At 40.6% G+C, this 18374-nt stretch overlaps 1 protein-coding gene across 2 annotated transcripts in view; it reads left to right on the top strand.

The window, feature by feature from the left end:
- The window catches only part of MSRB3 (methionine sulfoxide reductase B3), a 191553-nt gene that overhangs the window by 24826 nt on the left and 148353 nt on the right, over positions 1-18374 (top strand). The window contains exon 1 of one of the 2 annotated variants that reach the window (XM_029204719.1): positions 1985-2148. The exons of the other annotated variant lie outside the window; for it this stretch is intronic. The gene's annotated coding sequence lies outside the window, so the exon portion shown is untranslated. Of the gene's footprint in view, positions 1-1984; positions 2149-18374 lie in introns of those variants that run through there. 2 annotated transcript variants of the gene reach the window in all.

An 18374-nucleotide genomic window follows, 5' to 3' on the forward strand; every position in this document is an offset into this window, starting at 1 on the left:
CTATATGTCAGTCTACAAATGACTGCTCATTTTACTTTTGTTTTTAAACAAACATTTGAGCTATGGGCGGGACTTCCTTGGTGGTCCATTGGTTAAGAATCCGCCCTCCAGTACAAGGGACACGGGTTCGATCCCTGGTTGGGGAACTAAGATCCCACATGCCACGGGGCAACTAAGCCCGCGCGCGCCACAACTGGAGAGAAGCCAGCGCGGGGCAATGAAGCACCCTGCAACAAAAGATCCTGAGTTCCTCCCACCCACGGCAGCCGAAAATAAAAGTAAAAAAAAAGAAAAAAAAACTATGGGCAAAGAATTATACTACACGTTGTGGGGGAAATGAATAAGAAAAGTGCTTATGTAATACAAAATATACAAAAAAGAGGAAAGGGAGAGAATGCATAAAGAGTTTCCTGAATATCCCCTTTAAGATAACCAGCTTCTAGATACTTAAGTTGAGTAATAACGCCTGTGTCTTTTAAATCCCTAATTTACTGTATTACATTTTATTTACTGTTAGTTTACTTAGGTCATCTGCCCTTTGTCTCGTTATCACTGCTAGTACATTGAGGGTGAAATCTGCCCATTTGCCAGGCATAATTCATGGGATGTGGTGTTTCTCAGTACCAGATGATTTAAGGGGAACCACTTGCAAAAGGACTGGTTTTTGGCATATGGGCCTTAATACTTTGCCAGAATTGAATTCGTTTTGAAACAAAGTTTCTAATTTTCAAATATAGCATTTTCAAACAAATAGTGTGATGTACAAATTACCGTACTTTAGGTCATGTTAGAATAATCCACACTCTAAATCTGTTTGACTTTTACCCCATAAGCATTTTGCATCAGTGAATCATTTCTGTAGCATCTTAAAATGGTCATAAGTAATTATATAACATCCTACATCTCCAGGGCCTGTTCCATTAGTGCCAGTAAAAAAGAAAAAGTAGTAATTAGACATAATTATGTCCTCTTGAAAAGCTAAGGGTCATTTGGCCTTGATTACTGGAGGGGTTATCAGTGCTAGAGAAAAGTCAGGCAACTATTGGTTTAGGTCTGTAATTAAACATCGGGGACTGACATTTCTGGTCGTCAGAGGTAGTACCTTTTGAATAAATTTCACCACTGCCCTTCAGATTAGCTACAAGAAATACAAAACTAATGTAAGGGAGATGAAGAGAGGCTGGAGGTGAAAAGAATGACTAATCTAAATAAATATCAGCATTTAGCTAGTATGAAAAACTATTGTCAGCCAGTCTGCCTCAACTCCATATATGGTGTTCAGATATAAGTTTGGGGAGAGCCCGTTTGTAACTCTGGCTAAACACACACACACACTCACCCTACACACACACCTGGTGTAAAGGGCCCACTCACCTGGAATGCAGGGGGGTGTTTTATATATTATAATGTCTGTTCGTTTCGTATAGGATGGCTCACCTGAGTGTGTGCATAACTGGCAGTGCCGCTCCAACCTCACCTGACCACACTCAAGAGAAGCACTTGCCGGATATTTTTATCCACTTACTCACAAAGCTCCCAGTTGATTAGGGGCATCGCAAGAGTCTTCTCAAACCCCTTAAATGCCTTCCCGCGGGTCCCTGGCTCGCTGTCGGTTCTCCTCGTGGTGGTTCCTCTCTTTTCTACCCCTTCAGTGGTCTTAGGCGGGACCCGTGGGTGGGATGCGCCGCTCTGCTCTTGGGCCCCAACACTGGAAAGGGATGCCCTCTGTCAGAGGGATTCCACATCCCGGTTGCACTCGGCAGCCGGCGGCCTTGGGGTTGGCAGCTGAGGAGGAGGAGGATTTGGAGGAGGAGGGAGTTGGCGGCCGCCGAGGCCCGGGCAGCGGGCCCCGTCCGCGGCGGGCGCGATCCGCGATCCTCCCTCGCTCGTCTCCTATGCTCATATTTGGACTCGGCTGCCAGTGCCCAGGAATTTCCCGTCATGCCTCCCGCCGCCCCGTCCGTCGCCCGGAGCAGGGGAGGAAGGGAGGGAGGCTCGGACAGCGGCAGCGGCGGCGGCGGCGGCGGCGGCGGCGGCTCCCTGGCACTTTCATGAGCCCGCGGCGGACCCTCCCGCGCCCCCTCTCGCTCTGTGTTTGCCTCAGCCTGTGCCTGGCCGCGGTCGCGGCCCGGGAAGCCGCTCAGTCGGGTGAGTTTGGGGCTCCCTCCCCGCCCCGCCTCTGCCCTCAACGCCCGGACCCTGCCAAGTTGAGGTGTGACCCCGACCTCCGCTCCCCTGAGAGCGCAGGCAGCGCCCCTTTCAGCCTCCTGCGAGGACCCCCCCCCCACCTCGTCTCCTGAGCCGAGGAGGGGCGCGGGCGGTGAGGGGCGGATGGAAGGAGGGCAGGGCTGGCTTCGCCCCCGCCGACGGGAGGCGTCTGGCAGCGTGGCTGACACCTTATCCCGTCCCGGGAGCGAACCTGAGCCCGAGGGAGGCTCTCGAGCGACGCGGACGCCCGAGGGAGGGGCGGCCTGGGCAGGGACGCCGCCCCCAGCAGGAGAGGGCGCGGGGCCCGCGGCGGGGGCCATCCCGGAGTCCCCTTCCCCGCGCGGGGCGGCCCCGCTGCCGCGGCCGTTCAGATAACGGGCCTGGACGCGTGGGAACGGCCAGCCAGGCCCGCGCCTCCCGCCGCGCGTCCGGGAGGGGTGTGGGGCGCCCGGCGGCTGGGGGGGCAGCGGCGGGCGCGCAGAGACTAGGGGTGCACCCAGAGGCGCACCGCAGCCCGCGCCGCGGGGTCAGGCTCCCGCGGGCCCGGTAGGTGTCTTAATAGGCCAAAACCGAGCAAAACCCCGAATTTTACAGGTACCAGTTTTGTTTTTGTTTTTGAGCGGAAAAAAATGCATCCGAGTCTGGTTTGTTAAGTTTCACCCTGGACTATTTACAAGTATATGATCTAAAGATGCCATTCCTGCCTTATTTGGTTTATATGCTCGTTTGATATAAGCTGTCAAATGGGGGTAATTTTGCAGTCTTAACAGGATGATTTTTAAAGATAGTTTTCTTTAAATCATGTGGAAAATATCAGTGTGGAATTTTTTTTAACATAAGATTACTATAAAAAGTAATTATTTCAAAGTACAAATGTAGAGTTTAAGGTAAATGTGAAATTGCACGAACTTCTATATTTGTGATGAGTATCTAGTCATCTCACTTCTTAATTTTATCTGGAATGGAAGAACAGAAAATATAATTCCTCAGAGTTGAGATTTCTTAGGAAATTTTAGTTTGCTTTTGTTTTTGCCACCAATAGAGTAAACTGTCAAAATATGATATGGCTAACAACTAGGACTTTAAATTAGTTGAAAGCTGACTCTACTAAGCATAGATTATATTCAGCACCCTCTGGTCTATCGCTTCATGTTTCCATTTGCATTGCTGGTGGCAAAATAGATTTTTAAAAAATAGTTTTGTCTGTAAAATAATCTTCAGGATTCATGTAATTTATAAAATTGTCAATTCAGATTGATGGGAGATTTTTAAAATATTTAGTATTTATCGATGTTAATTTAAGTAATAATACCAATTTCATGTTTGCTTCTAATTAATATTGTTTTTCAAGAAGACCTACTTTTTAATGGATTTATATTTTAGGAGTTACTTTAGTAGCACTTCTTGGGGAACACAACAGGTTCTGTCTTCACATTTTATCAGCAGTCTTCTAAAATATTCTGTGTTGAACGATAAAGGGTAGATTGTAACTGCCAGAGATTATCTGTTGTTTTTTCTTTTTGCCCTCCCTCAGTGATGTGTTGACTTACCTAATACTTGTGGTCAAGCAGCCCTTGAAGACCCAAATCCATAGTACTATGGCCCCTTGCCAGAAGTTTTGAAAACCAAGTTTATATTTGGACCATGTAAAGATTTATTCTTTTAATTTTGGTCCCAACTGACATATTAGTCTAATTTCTGGTGATTTTTATTAGGGCCCTATGTAAATGTCTGGATTTTTTAATATTAAAATAAGCATCTCTCTGCCATTGAGAATTTTGTCACAGTGCCTAAACTGCCTGTCTGCCAAGGTTGCAAGCATACAACCATGTAGGTTCTGAATCAACACACAGTATTTTGGCTTTTCAAGGTGCTTGGTCTAATATCTTAACTGAAATGCTAACCCATTTGGTCAGAAATCTTTACCCTTTTGCTAAACTTAAGTAACAAGAATATCCAAAAAATATCTCAACAGTAGTTTTCATAGATTTTTCTAATACAATTTTTCTTTTATAATTAAAAATAAATTTTCAACCATTAGAGCAGCTTTAGGAAATAATGCTTTTTGATTCTGTCATAATCTGGTCACAGTCCCTTTGATTTTTATCTCACCTGTGTTACTGTAGTTAGGGATTTGGTTGATAAATTTGGTTTTGATATTTAGCTTCCTTCCCTGTAAAATGATGAAGTTGGACAGAGTCTCCATGTCCCTTCCACCTCTAGGATCCTGTAATATTGTTTTTGTTTATATAATCCTGCAGAGCCATCCACTACATTGGTTCAAACTTCTGATTGTCAACTCTGACTTGCTATACTTGTTTAACTGCTTTACTTGTAGTCAGATCTGATGGGTGCGGATCCAGCTTTGGGGAGACTGGATCTGTCTCAGGAAAGTCTTGATACCTGGCATATCACACAGATGCACACACCTAGACAGAGTTCCATGATATTAAGCTTCTGTTAACTTTTTTCCCCTTATCTAATAGCAGGAAGTGCTGGTTATGTCATAGGGTAAATAGTTAAGCCAAGCCCTAAGATGGTTTGATATTCAGCTTTGGATTTGGGTCTGGGCTAGGGATACCACTGGAGAGCACCCAAACTTTGTGTGGTTGGGTGCTAATTACTTGGGGCATTCCAGACGAAATGCCCTATATTCAGTTATGACCTTTTTCTCATGCCTTAGAGGAGACTGAATTGGACCTACCCATCGGGTTTATTCAGAATTAAATCGGCTTTGGGTAGGAGGGTAATCAGATAGCTATTTAATTTACTAGTTGTTAAGCATCTCTGGTTGCTGTACAATTATCTCAAGGCTTTACCTTGAATATTCCTATATTTTCTCCTTCCTGGGGATGATGGGTTTTCCCTTTAAAAATGCTCAGCATAGGGCTTCCCTGGTGGCGCTGTGGTTGAGAGTCCGCCTGCCGATGCAGGGGACACAGGTTCGTGCCCCGGTCCGCGAAGATCCCACATGCCGCGGAGTGGCTGGGCCCGTGAGCCATGGCCGCTGAGCCTGCGCGTCTGGAGCCTGTGCTCCGCAACGGGAGAGGCCGCAGCAGTGAGAGGCCCGCGTACAGCACACACACAAAAAAAAGGTGCTCAGCATAATCCTGTATCTCTGTTCACATATTTGTCTGTATAGCATACCAAAGTCATATTTATGGCTTTTAAGGAAATACAAATGAATAGAAAGTATAGGAAAGGTAGATCAGTAATAAATCAACCAGTTGACCTTATGAAGGATTTTGGTTATTGCCGCATTTAAGCTTCTGTTCCAAGTAACACAAATGAACTTGAACTAGTTTTAGGAAAAAGAAAGAAAGACAGGGATTTGATGGAAGCCAAATGCACGCAGACCTTATTAGGGACCAGGGACTGGAAAACCTGGAATTTTCTCTGTCTCTAGTCTTTGCATTTCTTTGCTTCATTGTTCTCTCTTTGCTGACCTTTTTTTTTTTTTCCTTTTTTTCCTGTGTTCACAGTTGTATGTGGCTGCTCAGCAGCTGCTGGGTATTTAGGTGTCCCTCAGTTCCAAGCACAGAGAGAGACTAAATCAATAAGCCTTGACCCTGAATTCCTGAGAGAAAGAACCTGATAGACATAGCTTGGGTCACATGGTTGATCTAGATTTTCTCTATGGTCTCTTCTAATTCTAGACTTCTTTGTACTACGCAAGGTGCGTAGTACAAAGTGCAAACATTTACATGGTTTGACTTTGCATTTTTCAATTTTATATTATGGGGTTATTAGTTCTTAAAATGTGTGTATAATTTTCTCTTGGTTGCAATGTGTGCATAGAAGAGTGTGTCACCTTCAGTGGATCCTAAGATGTAGAACTGTTCATTCATACTGCTGCAGGAATGCTGAAGAGCCAGGCTCTGGGGAGTAAATTGAGTGTAGCACCACATTCAGGATTCAACGCATCTCAGGATCCAACTGAGTTGTGAATATCCTGTTTAATAACAACTGATCCATCCTGCAGATAATCATCTGCATATTTTCAGGAATTAATTGAAGTAAAACATAGGGTTGTTTTTTTTTTTTTGCGGCACACGGGCCTCTCACTGCTGGGATCTTCCCTGCATCGGCAGGCGGACTCTCAACCACTGCGCCACCAGGGAAGCCCAAAACATAGTTTTAATTCATTAAAACTATGTAAGTGATCATTAGAGACTTTCAAAATAGTAATAGTTTAGGCACCCAGAGTTCATCAGGTTTTTTTTTTTTTCCTATTTCTCACACTTCTAGCATTTTCCACCTCTACCTTTCCTTTATCTGCTGCCTGGAATACGTTTCTGTCATAACCTGTTGAAGTCCTTATGGTCTCTGTTGCATGGTATTTTGTGAAGCTTTCTGCATCTCTTAGAATTTCTCATTTCCTTATGCTTCTAAGACATTTTTACCTCTATTGGAGCACAGTTTTACCATCTTGCATTATAAAGTCCGTATGTGTTCATATTCTTCACTGGACTGTAAGTTCTGTGAGAACGATGAATCATCTCGAAGAACTCTGGTAGACTGTTAGCATCCATTGTCCCAGGTAAAATGCTTTCAACCTTTCAAATGTTCTGAAGCATTTATGGCGTCCTGCTTGTCACTACCTTTTTCTTTTGACGTTGGAGCTCAGTCACACGGCTCTTCTTTGTTGGGGTTCTTGTCTGTTTTCTAGATTTTACAGGCTTTTCCATGAATATGCTAATTTCCTGTGTGAGAATCAACTACGTAGAATGATAGGATGTTTTCCTATAAATTGAGATGGCGTGGGGAAGGAGAATATAGCAAACTCATGTGGAAGGAAATCAACTTTTGTCGAGTACCCAATATTTACCAGATCAGATTGGGCAGGTGTAGAAAATAATTGGAGCGTATATGAGGGGGAATAGTGGGAAAATAAAGTATAAAGATGGAAAATTAGGTTTGGCCTAGAACATGGAAGGCTTTTAATGCTGGACTAGGAAATTTGGACTGGGTTAGTAAGCTATGAGATTGAAGTTTTTTTGGTGCTGGAAATGTCATAATCAGAGTTGAATTATGGGATATATTATCTAATAATTCAGAGGATGAATTGAATTGGGAAAGAAACAATTGGACTAATAAAGAAAAGTTATAAGGGCTTTTGTTAGAGAATGAAGACGTAAACTAGGGTAGTGACAATAGGATTGGAGAAGTATTGCTGAAGCAAATTAGACAGAGAGAAACAGTTAATTGGATGTGGGGAAAGAGAGGGATGAATAAAAGGTGATGGTAAGATGTTAAGCCTGGGTGATTAGGAGAAGTGAACTCAGAGCAGGTTTATAGGTGGGGGTAAAAAGTAAGTTGTGTTTTAGATCTACTGCATTTGAGGCACTGGAAGAATATGCATGTGGAGATGTGTGGTGGAATTAGAAATGTGAGGCTGTAACTGGAGAGATTGGAGCTGGAGATAAAACGTGTGTGAGTAAGGGAGGTTAAAAATAAAGGGGAGAAGAAGAATTTGTCGACTGGAGTAAGAGCAAGGGCACAGGAAAAGTATCATAAAGAAGATATAGTTTGGTCTGGCTTTGAAAGATGCCCAGGTAGTACACGGCGTTCTGTCCATGATCTTTCCTTGTTTAGGGGACACCGCATTTACTCCCTCCACAGTTAGTGCCTGGGAAACACTGAATAAAGGGTGCTGCAGCCAGAATGACCTTCCTAACCTGCAGAATTGTTGCTACTACTTCTTTGTTTAACCCCCTCCCGTGGCTTCTTAAGATAAGGGACTAACTCCTTAAAAGTCTTCATCATCACCAAGCTCCTCTGTGCTCTGGGCCTCCTACAAGTTGTTCAGTTGGCCTTGAACACACATTCTGCTCAGTCTCCTCCCCGTTCCTCCCTTTACCTTCCCCAAGAATGTGAAGCAGATACGATTCCCACCAGGAGGAGGACTCTTTGGCCCTTTTTGTCCTTTATGGGCAGTTTTTATTGCCATGGTCAGGTTCTTATCCATACAATAATTATTGACCATTTCCTAATCTATAATAAAATAATTTATAATAAATCACATCCCTCCCCCTTTCTTACAGAATGCTTTGCTTCTCTTATCTCTTCAAGTGTCACCTGCAAGGTTCTTGCACTTGAATTGGCCACCCTGGCCACAGTACCCTGACTCTGATGCTTGTGTGGTAGCCTGGAGCAGCATTGTGACCTGGCATTTGTATAATTGGGTTGCCCAGCTGTGTGCTGATTTGGAAACAGCGAGACGATTTCTTGTACCTGACTTTCTGAAGGAAAGTGGAGGGAATTTATTGGGTTGGCCAAAAGGCTCATTCGTTTTTTTCTGTAAGATGGCTCTAGTAGCACTTAGTTGTCTTCAACTTCATTCGAAACAATTTTGTTAGAGTGTATGTGACAGCTGTCATTATCAACGTGCATTTTAAAAAAGACATCAAAATTGAATTTTTTGTGTAGCCATTTTAATATTGAAAATGGAAAAACAACATTTTTGGCATATTATGGTTTATTATTTCAAGAAAGGTAAAAACGCAACTGAAACGCAGAAAAAGATTTGTGCAGTGTATGGAGAAGGTGCTGTGACTGATGGAACGCATCAAAAGTGGTTTGCAAAGTTTTGTGCTGGAGATTTCTCTCTGGACGATACTCCACGGTCAGGTAGGCCAGCTGAAGTTGATAGCGAGCAAATCGAAACAATAAGTGAGAACAATCAATGTTATACCATGCAAGAGATAGCTGACATACTCAGAATACCCAAATCAAGCACTGAAAATCATTTGCACCAGCTTGGTTATGTCAATCGCTTTGATGTTTGGGTTCCACATAAGTTAAGTGAAAAAAACCCTTCTTGACCATATTTTCACATGAGTCTCCACTTAAACAAAATGAAAATGTTCCTTTTTTAAAACAAATTGTGACGGGCAATGAAAAGTGGATACTGTACAATAACGTGGAATGGAAGAGATCGTGGGGCAGGCGAAATGAACCACCACCAACCACACCAAAGGCCAGTCTTCATCCAAAGAATATGATATTGTGTATATGGTGGGATTGGAAGGGAGTCCTCTATTATGAGCTCCTTCCAGAAAACCAAACGATTAATTCCAACTGCTCCCAGTTAGACCAACTGAAAGCAGCACTCAGTGAAAAGCGGCCAGAATTAGTCAACAAAATGCATAATCTTCCATCAGGATAACACAAGACCGCATGTTTCTTTGATGACTAAGCAAAAACTGTTACAGCTTAGCTGGGAAGTTCTGACTCATCCGCCTATTCACCAGGCATTGCACCTTCGGATTTCCATTTATTTCGGTCTTTACAAAATTCTCTTAATGGAAAAAATTTCAATTCCCTGGAATACTGTAAAAGGCACCTGGAACAGTTCTTTGCTCAAAAAGATAAAAAGTTTTAGGAAGATGGAATTACGAAGTTGCCTGAAAAATGGCAGAAGGTAGTGGAACAAAAGGATGAATACATTGTTCAATACAGTTCTTGGTGAAAATGAAAAATGAGGCTATTATTTTTACTTAAAAACCGAAGGCACTTTTTGGTCAACCCAATACTTCATTGAGAGGACTTATTTGCACCGACTGTAAATAAAGGTTTGTAAATTATGGAGATGACTGCAGGTGAAATAGAGAAACAATTCTGGTAGAGGAAATGTGTTCTCAGGGCCTAGCTTCCTGACCAACGGTCTATCCTGGTTCTAAGTTTCTAAAAATAGTACTTGTTCCTAATGCTCGTCTAAAGTGACATGTTTATGTTCAATGTACAGGATTAAGAGTAATTTCTAACTCATTTCGAAAAAGGGGACCCTCCCATGTGCTAGTAGTTGTGCTTTTAGTAGCTGTTGACTGAGAAAATACTAGCAAAAATCCACTGTAAAAATTTGAGTTTTTTTTTTTAATATAAAAGCATTATCGTATGTTTGGAAAGTACACATATGTGGAAATTATGACTCACAGAGTCTATAGACAACACTTGATTTCTTGCTTTGTGGATCCTCTCAGGGAGGTTCTGGTCTCAACCTTCAGCAACTCCTTGTCATCTCCCTTTAGAGCGTGGGGGAGACTTTTGTTTGAAAATTTGAGCTGTAGCTGAACTTTTGCAATGACAAGAAAACTTCTCAACATCTTCTTTCAATAGCAATTGCCTGTTTTATGCCAGGCAATGTACTTTATGCTGAGGCCTGGCTATTATGTAGTCTCAGGGATTAGTACATGAACACTTTTCAAAAATTATATTTTCAGGTATATAAGCATCATTTTTAGGGCTATCGTGCTATTATCAAGGTGAAAATTAGTAGATGATTTGCATGCAAGTACATATCTTCTGCAGTCTCTGTTACGGCCATGGAATAACTATCTTCTATTACTATAAATTACACAGTGAATTTTTATGGTTTGTTGGGTCAGTTATTTTATTTAAAGGCAAAAACAAAAATCCAAACAAAACAAAACCAGCCAGTCCTTCAGAACATATGTTAAGGCCACATTGAAAATAAGCCCATGCTGCATGTTAGAGTCCTTAAAAAATATCAGGACAGCCCTTGTATAAATCCTAGAGCCCTGGATTTTACATTATTCTTTCATTTCTCTTGCTTCTGTTGTGTTTTGTTGTCAGAGAGAGAATCTGGGCTTGGTTGCTGTTGGGAGAGATCTATAGTGACTATTGTAGGTGGATACTTCTTTTATCTTAGATTACTAGTGTGAAGTAAGGAAAGGTAGGGCCATGTCTCGCAGTACACAGTACAAGAGAATAGATAGGACAGTGGGTGAGGGGCCACAAGTGGTCTTGGAGCTCTAGGCTGACAGTTGTTAAGTGTGAAAAAAAAAAGTGCATGCATTGTTGTACTTGTTCCTGATTTCTTGTGTGTGAATATGCCTTCTAGTCAGATCACCCTAAGGGGCTGGGAAGAGGATGGGGGGGGGGGTGAAGGCAGAGGGTGTTTACCTGTGTGCAGAATCAGTTGAAAAATTGCAGACTCATTAGCATATCTGCATTCTTGTGTATATGTTAATGTCACAGGGGAGTCAGCATAGTCACTGGATAGCGACTTGGAAGACTGGGTTTCCTAGTCCTGCTCTTGCCTAAGGCATTTTAACTCTGTGCCTCAGTTCTCACATCTGCAAATTGAACGAATTCAGATGGGCAATACCTGATGTTGCTTTTGCATTCTATAATTCTATAGAATGATTCTATAATTCTATAGAATGATTCTATAATCTCTGGGTTGTCTAAAAGTCTTCAAGTACCTTTCATAATTTTTAATGGAAGTGACATGATTAATAAATTATGCAAAATTGTGTTCTCTTGTTATGTTTGGTTCAAGCTGTTTATTTTGTGGAACTAAATATAAAGGTTATTCTGAGACTAAGATCCTATATTTGAACCTTGTAGCCTAGTGTAATTTGATCCATAAGCAAAGTTACATAACCCTTTTAAAGATTTAGTATTGATTTAGAGGATAGGTTACAATGTATTAGAAGCATCATATTAGCTATCCCATCTAAAGTAATGGCATTAAGCAGGAGAAATTATGTTGGTTGTTCTAAATGTACAGCTAAGAATTGCTTAATTAGGCGTGGTGATATGTCTCAGATGGGAAAAGTCCTCTTTTATCAGGGTACACTGCCAGTGGAATTTGCCTTTGACCATACTAGAAATATACTTAACTCTTAAAACTAGTTAATTTGGTCTTATCATTAAAGAAGAAAATCTCTTCCCTTTAGCTTTAAAGAAAAAAAACTTTACTAATTTGAGAGGTTAAAAAAGGTTTTCTCTTGCCTTTAAAATGTATTAGTAAGTTTTTCCCTTTTTATTATAAAATATTTCACCCACACAAAAAGAATACATAACACCTATGCAAGGTATGAAGAATAATTTCCAAAAGTCTGGGTACCCCCACTCAGCTTCAGGAATGGAATGCTGAAGCTGTGACCTTCACCAGTCCTATCTTCCCTTTACTTAGAAGTACTCACAGTCATGCATTTTGTGATTATCACTTAACACAAATGATAACTGATAAGCTCTTGCTTTCTTTATAGGTTTACCATAGATGCAGCCCTACATATTTTATTGTTTAGTTTTGCATGTTTTGGAACGCTACATAAATGGTATTATCTGCTGTATAACTTCCATAAGCTCTTGCTGATAAGCTCTTGCTTTTTCCCCCCATGACATTATATTTGTATTATCCATATTGGTGTATATAACTCTATTTTTTTTAGAGATTAGCATTTCTTTTATTATCTATATGTTTTTCTACTTTTTATTTATTTCTGCTCCTTGCACATTTATCTGTTAGGGTTCTTGTATTTTCCAGTGGATCAAATCTTTGTATTTTCTCCCATTGGTTTTATGCTTCATTATCCATATATCAAATAATAATAATAATGATAATGATAATAAATAGCAAATACAAACAAATGTTACTATGTGCCAGGCACTAGTTTAAGTATTTACTGTTTACATATATTAACTCATTTAATGCTCGTGGTAGCTTTATCAAGGATGTACAATATTATTATGATAGTTCATATATTAAGATTAGTACCTGAGGCATTCCATCATTTGAATCCAGGCAGTCTGGCTCCAGAGTCCGTGCTCTTCATCATTACACTATTCTGACTCACTCCTTATATAGCCGTTTCTTTTGATTACATTTTTTCCCATTTAACTTTCTAAGGTGTTAAAATGTTTCTGTGACATTTCAAAAAGAATGACCATAGTGTGATGTTCAGATTGGTTCTCCTGTACAATACCAGTTGCTTAAAGTCATGCCAGTTTAATTTGTGTCATGGTTAGACCATGACTTTTTTATACAGGTGTGGTTTTTTCCCCCCCATTTTCTGGGGTTTATTATTGCTTTTTTTTTTCTTTTTTCTAATTAGAAGAAAAAAAGTATGCCTTCTTCATTATCCTTCTAAAATCTTTCAGTTTTTTACTTTTGGTGTGTGGTTTGGAATTGATTCCATTGATTCCCTATGCTAATTTGGGCCAGTTTCTTCATATTTAGACAATGACATCCTCTTTTAAAAAATACGTGAGTGACCTTATATGAATCACTTAATCTTCCTGAGCCTTGGATTTCCCAACTAAGCTGTTTTGTTAGGTATGATTATTTTAGTAATCAGACATATGTGACTTCCTGTGTGTGTGATATAACCAAATGTGAAATAACCAAGAGAGATCATGTAGGAAAATAATTAAAGGGAAGTTCTTGATAGTGATTAGAAATTGCTGATTTTCCCCAACCCCTTAAATTACAGAGCAAAAAACTTTGGCATAGAGAGAGAAAATCCCTTTGTATCCTTACTTTCTTGGTATAGCTGTAATTTTTTCCTAAATTGATTAATTTCCTAATTAATTAAATTTTCTCTTACATTCAGTTACTTCACAATTTTTTAAGGTTTTCCTAAACTCTTGGATAATCTCCTAATATCCCTCATTTAAATATGCTCAAATTTCTCTCATCTTAAAAAACAAACAAAAAGCCTACTCAGCCTGTCATCCTCTGTGACAAAGTTGTTTTACAAGTTGTTCACATCCTTGCTGTCACTCTTTTTCTGTCATCCATCCAAAAATATGTATTGAGTTAGATATATGATCTTAGGCAAATTAATTAAGTCATCTGTGCCTCAGTTTCTTCACTTGCAGAATGGGGATAGTAGTGTTCCTACCACATGGACTGTTGTAATCGTTAAATGAGATAGCATATGTGAGTCACTTAGCAGAGTCTTCCACAGAGTTAATTCACAGTAAACGTTAGCTAGCAACTTCATCATCACCATCCTAGTCTCATCATTATCATTGTCGTTCTGGAACAACACTCTCCTTGACCTCTGCCTTCTTTGGCCGCTGCTCCTTCATCTTCTTTACTAGTTCTTTCTCTTCTAGCTCACCTCCAAATGTGGAGGTTCCTCAGGGTTCTGACATTTTCTTTTCTCATTTTACACATTTTCTTAGGCAATCTTATTTACTCCATGGCTTCAGTTCCATTTGATAAATTAACTCCCCCCAAATTTACCGACAACCTAGTTCTGTACCTAAGCTACAGTCCTATATATCCACTTTCTTCTATAGCATCTCCATTTGGTTGCTTGTGTGTACCTTCAACATGTTCAAAACTTTTTTTTTTTTTTTTTGCCCACGCTTAAGTCTCCCACCTTGTTCCCTAGCTTAGTAAATGGTATTGCTAAGTGCCCAGTTCCTTGAGCCAGAACTGGAGTCCTCTTAATTTTTTTTCCCTGTCTCACGCCCTGTATGAATCGTGTGCCTAGATTTCTACAGTAGCTTCCCAGTTAGTCTCACTACCTCTGTTCTGATGCCACCCCCATCCATTTTCCATCTTTTAGTCATGGCAGTCTTTTAAATTCAAAGATCTGATCATGTTACTCTCCTTCGATTACTTCTCTTTCTTTTTAGGATGAAGTTCCAAATTCTTATAATAGCTTCAAGATTTGTTTCTGCCTACCTCGTCAGCCTCGTCATCTCCCCCATCTGTTCCTCACTTACACCTTCCAGCCACCCTGCTCTTCTTTCATAACCTTCAGTGGGTTACACACACTCTTATCTCAGGGCTACTGCTCATCTTTTTCTTTGTCTGGTACACTTCTTTCCTCATTCTTAATCTGAGCAACACATTCTTATCCTTTATTCTTAGTTTAAATATTACTACCTGCAGGAAGGCTTTCTTATGCCTCCCAAACTAGACTACTTCCCTCTGTTATATAGGATCTTTATTCCCTTTCTGCTTCTCCGTGATCCTTATTGTACTAGCTAATACTATCATTCTTACAAAAATGTCAGCTTCATGGTGGCAGGGACCATGGCATCTTAGTTCTCACTTTGTTCCCAGCATCTGTTTGTTAAGTAGAGTAAGAGATGGATGCAGCGTGGGCTTGCCCAGTTTTGGGAGTGAGAGGCTTCTAGCTGAGTTTGGTGTGTTTTTCTTAATCTTTCAAGGTGATAAAAGGGGAGAAGAGAAAAGTTTAGGTTTACCATAGTTTAACTTTCAGACTTCAGGGGCCTCAGGTAGAGAGGAGGGAAGCAGCATCAGAACTGGAGGTGGCTCTAGCAAGAAGTATTGCCTTAGGGTTGAAGTTTCTTTTCTCTAATTAGGGTGACATCAGAAATTCCAGGCAGTGCCACGAGTATTTCCCAGTTTTGACTGTCTTTTTCAAAAGTCAACCTTGACAGTGCTTCCCAAATCCTTGGTGCGCTAGGCTTGAGCATCGCCACAGTACCCCTGCTTAGTGTGGCTTTCAGTGTCAGAAGTGCTTGCTGCAGTGACCTATGGGATCTAGACATACATACCCTGTGCCCGTTATCAAGCTCTCCATACCTTTGACCTACCTGTTCTCTTGACTTGGCTCCTCCTATTTAGAATTCTGATTCTCTTTCACTAACTTGCAGGAACAGTGTTTGCACATGGACGAGTTGGGAGTTGGCCTTTTCTTCAACACATCCTCTGTACTTTATCTTGCACAAGTTTATCCTATTTTAGTTCCCAGGGCTGATATATATATATAGATTTCCTCTATTTTTATATTCTATTTACCATTTCAGTGGGAACTGGTAGGAATCTGATTAAGGGAGAACATGAGTGTGTTCTCTCTTAAAAGATATTTATTCGTGTTGCCACTTTTGTCTGTGTGTGTGTGTGCACTTGCGCGTGCACATGTATGTGTACATGTATGCAGTCTCTCTTTTTCTTTCTGCTTCTTTTCTTTTTGATCCCACTATACCATTTATTTGCTTTGTAACTATATGAGAGTCATTTTTCAGTAGGTGCATTTAAATCATTTATATTTTATGTTATCAGGGACATATATATTTTTAAATTTATTTTTAAATTTTTGGCCGTGTTGCGTCTTTGTTGCTGCGCATGGGCTTTCTCTAGTTGTGGTGAGTGGGGGCTGCTCTGCATTAAGGTGCAAGGGCTTCTCATTGCAGTGGCTTCTCTTGTTGCAGAGCACGGGCTCTAGGTGCGCGGGCTTCAGTAGTTGTGGCACGCGGGCTCAGTAGTTGTGGTGCACGGGCTTATTAGTTGCTCCGCAGCATGTGGGATCGTCCCAGAACAGGAATCGAACCCATGTCCCCAGCATTGGCAGGCAGATTCTTAACCACTGCGCTACCAGGGAAGTCCCGATCATGGACATATTTGATGACACTCTTTGTCCTGCTGTTTTATCCCTTTTTTTTATGATCTTTTCCCCTTGGTTTTCAATCTTTGGCATATGGTTTCCATGTTTTATTTACTTTTATCTTTCATAGGGATTGAAACAGTGACATCATATTTTAGGTTCCACGGCCTTGAACAAGTGTTTAAAAATATCATTAAACCTGAACTAATCTAGTCATCAAATTAAAAAAAGTAAGATTCAACAGCGTTTTGCCCTTCTCTGCAGGAAGAATTTTGGATTCTTTTATTTTATTTTTTTCCCACTCTGCTTTTGTTAACTAAAGTGGGACCTGTAGATCTACATGATTGTTGCTGAATTGTTATTTTTATATTATATGTTCACTCTTTTAAGGACTGTTTTTATCTTTTTCATTTAATTATGTAATAACATCTACTGCATTCAGCGATTATGACCATACCTTTGATACCTTAACTTCATCATTCTTAAGGATATTTTCATTCATGTGCCATTTGGCTAGAGTCTATCCAAGAGTTGATGTCTTTCTTGAGCTCTCCTGTTACCTGAGGGAAATACAGAATGTTGTATAACGTGTTACCTTTCCCTTGCAAAAAAACATTTAATTGAATCCAAAAAAGCATAATTAGGAGGCTAAAAAATGCTTATAGAATAATCTGAATGCAAATAGTACTGTAATTATAGAATATAAAATGTTGCTAGCGTTCCCTATGGAAGAAGTACCTGGGAACAATGGAAGTTACCGACACTCAGATGACAAATCAAAGGCATTGGTGGTTCAGTGGTAGAATTCTTGCCTCCCAGATGACAAATCAATATCAGTTACAAGGTTACTACTGGGAATTCGGTATCTCTAAAGTTCTAGATAATTCTCAGGATCATGATGCAAAATTAGTTATAAGTCCTAGAATAGTTTTATCTTTGAGTAAGAGTGAATGATATTGGCAGTTTTAATTGAATTACAACAGTATTTTATAACTGCTATTGATATGTTCAAATTAGAGTTGACCAAAGTTTACTTTGTCAGATTCCTGTTTTATTAGTACATTTGCCTCATGCATGCATAAATTTATATCACTCTATATAATTGACTGAAACAGTTGGTTGCAAAACTTGAAATTGTTCCTTTTTGCCAAAGATAATGATTTTTTGACAATCACTAAAACATAATTACTGAAATAGAAAAATCAATCTTAAATTAATCTTACCTGAGTTGTCTGTTATACAATCACCTCATTCTTACCCTGCCCAAAATGGAACTAATTAAACCCTCCAACCCAGACACACACACATGCACACACACGAACGCATGCACACTCATGCAAACATGCACACATGCATACACTCTCATTCTCTATCTGTATCTCTACATGGTATCTCAGACCTCCTCTGCTTTTCCTTCTCAGTAAGGGAAGTAAAATTCACTGAGCAGCCTGCTAGTTATCTCACTTAATCCTTTCAAAACTTAGTGAAATAAGTGCTATGGTCTACATTATGCAGGTTAGGAATCAGAGACAAGAAACTAATTTGCTCAGGATTTATCAGCTGGTTAAGTGATAGAGTCAGAAGTTAAACCCAGTTCTGACTCTTTCCTGTATACTGCACTTCCTGGGTATAGGATAGGACTCTAGTCCTGGGCAAACTAGGACATTATGAACAGAGATGGGGGGAAACAGAGGAAGTGACATGTTTGGTACGCGGGCCTCTCACCGTTGTGGCCTCTCCTGCTGCAGAGCACAGGCTCCGGACGCGCAGGCCCAGCGGCCATGGCTCACGGGCCCAGCCACTCCATGGCACATGGGATCCTCCTGGACCAGGGCACGAACCCGTGTCCCCTGCATTGGCAGGCGGACTCCCAACCACTGCGCTACCAGGGAATCCCGGAAGTGACATTTGAGTTCAGTTCTATGAAAGCATTTATTGAGGCTTTATTTTACAGAAGTGAATACCTCTGGCTGCTCTCAAGGAGTTTTTAGGAGAGGCATATCTATCTATCTATCTATCTATCTATCTATCTATCTATCTATCTAT

Source organism: Monodon monoceros, unplaced genomic scaffold, assembly GCF_005190385.1.
Source record: "Monodon monoceros isolate NGI ecotype Baffin Bay Population unplaced genomic scaffold, NGI_Narwhal_1 Super_Scaffold_6, whole genome shotgun sequence".
In the NCBI taxonomy this organism is placed as follows: Eukaryota; Metazoa; Chordata; class Mammalia; order Artiodactyla; family Monodontidae; genus Monodon; species Monodon monoceros.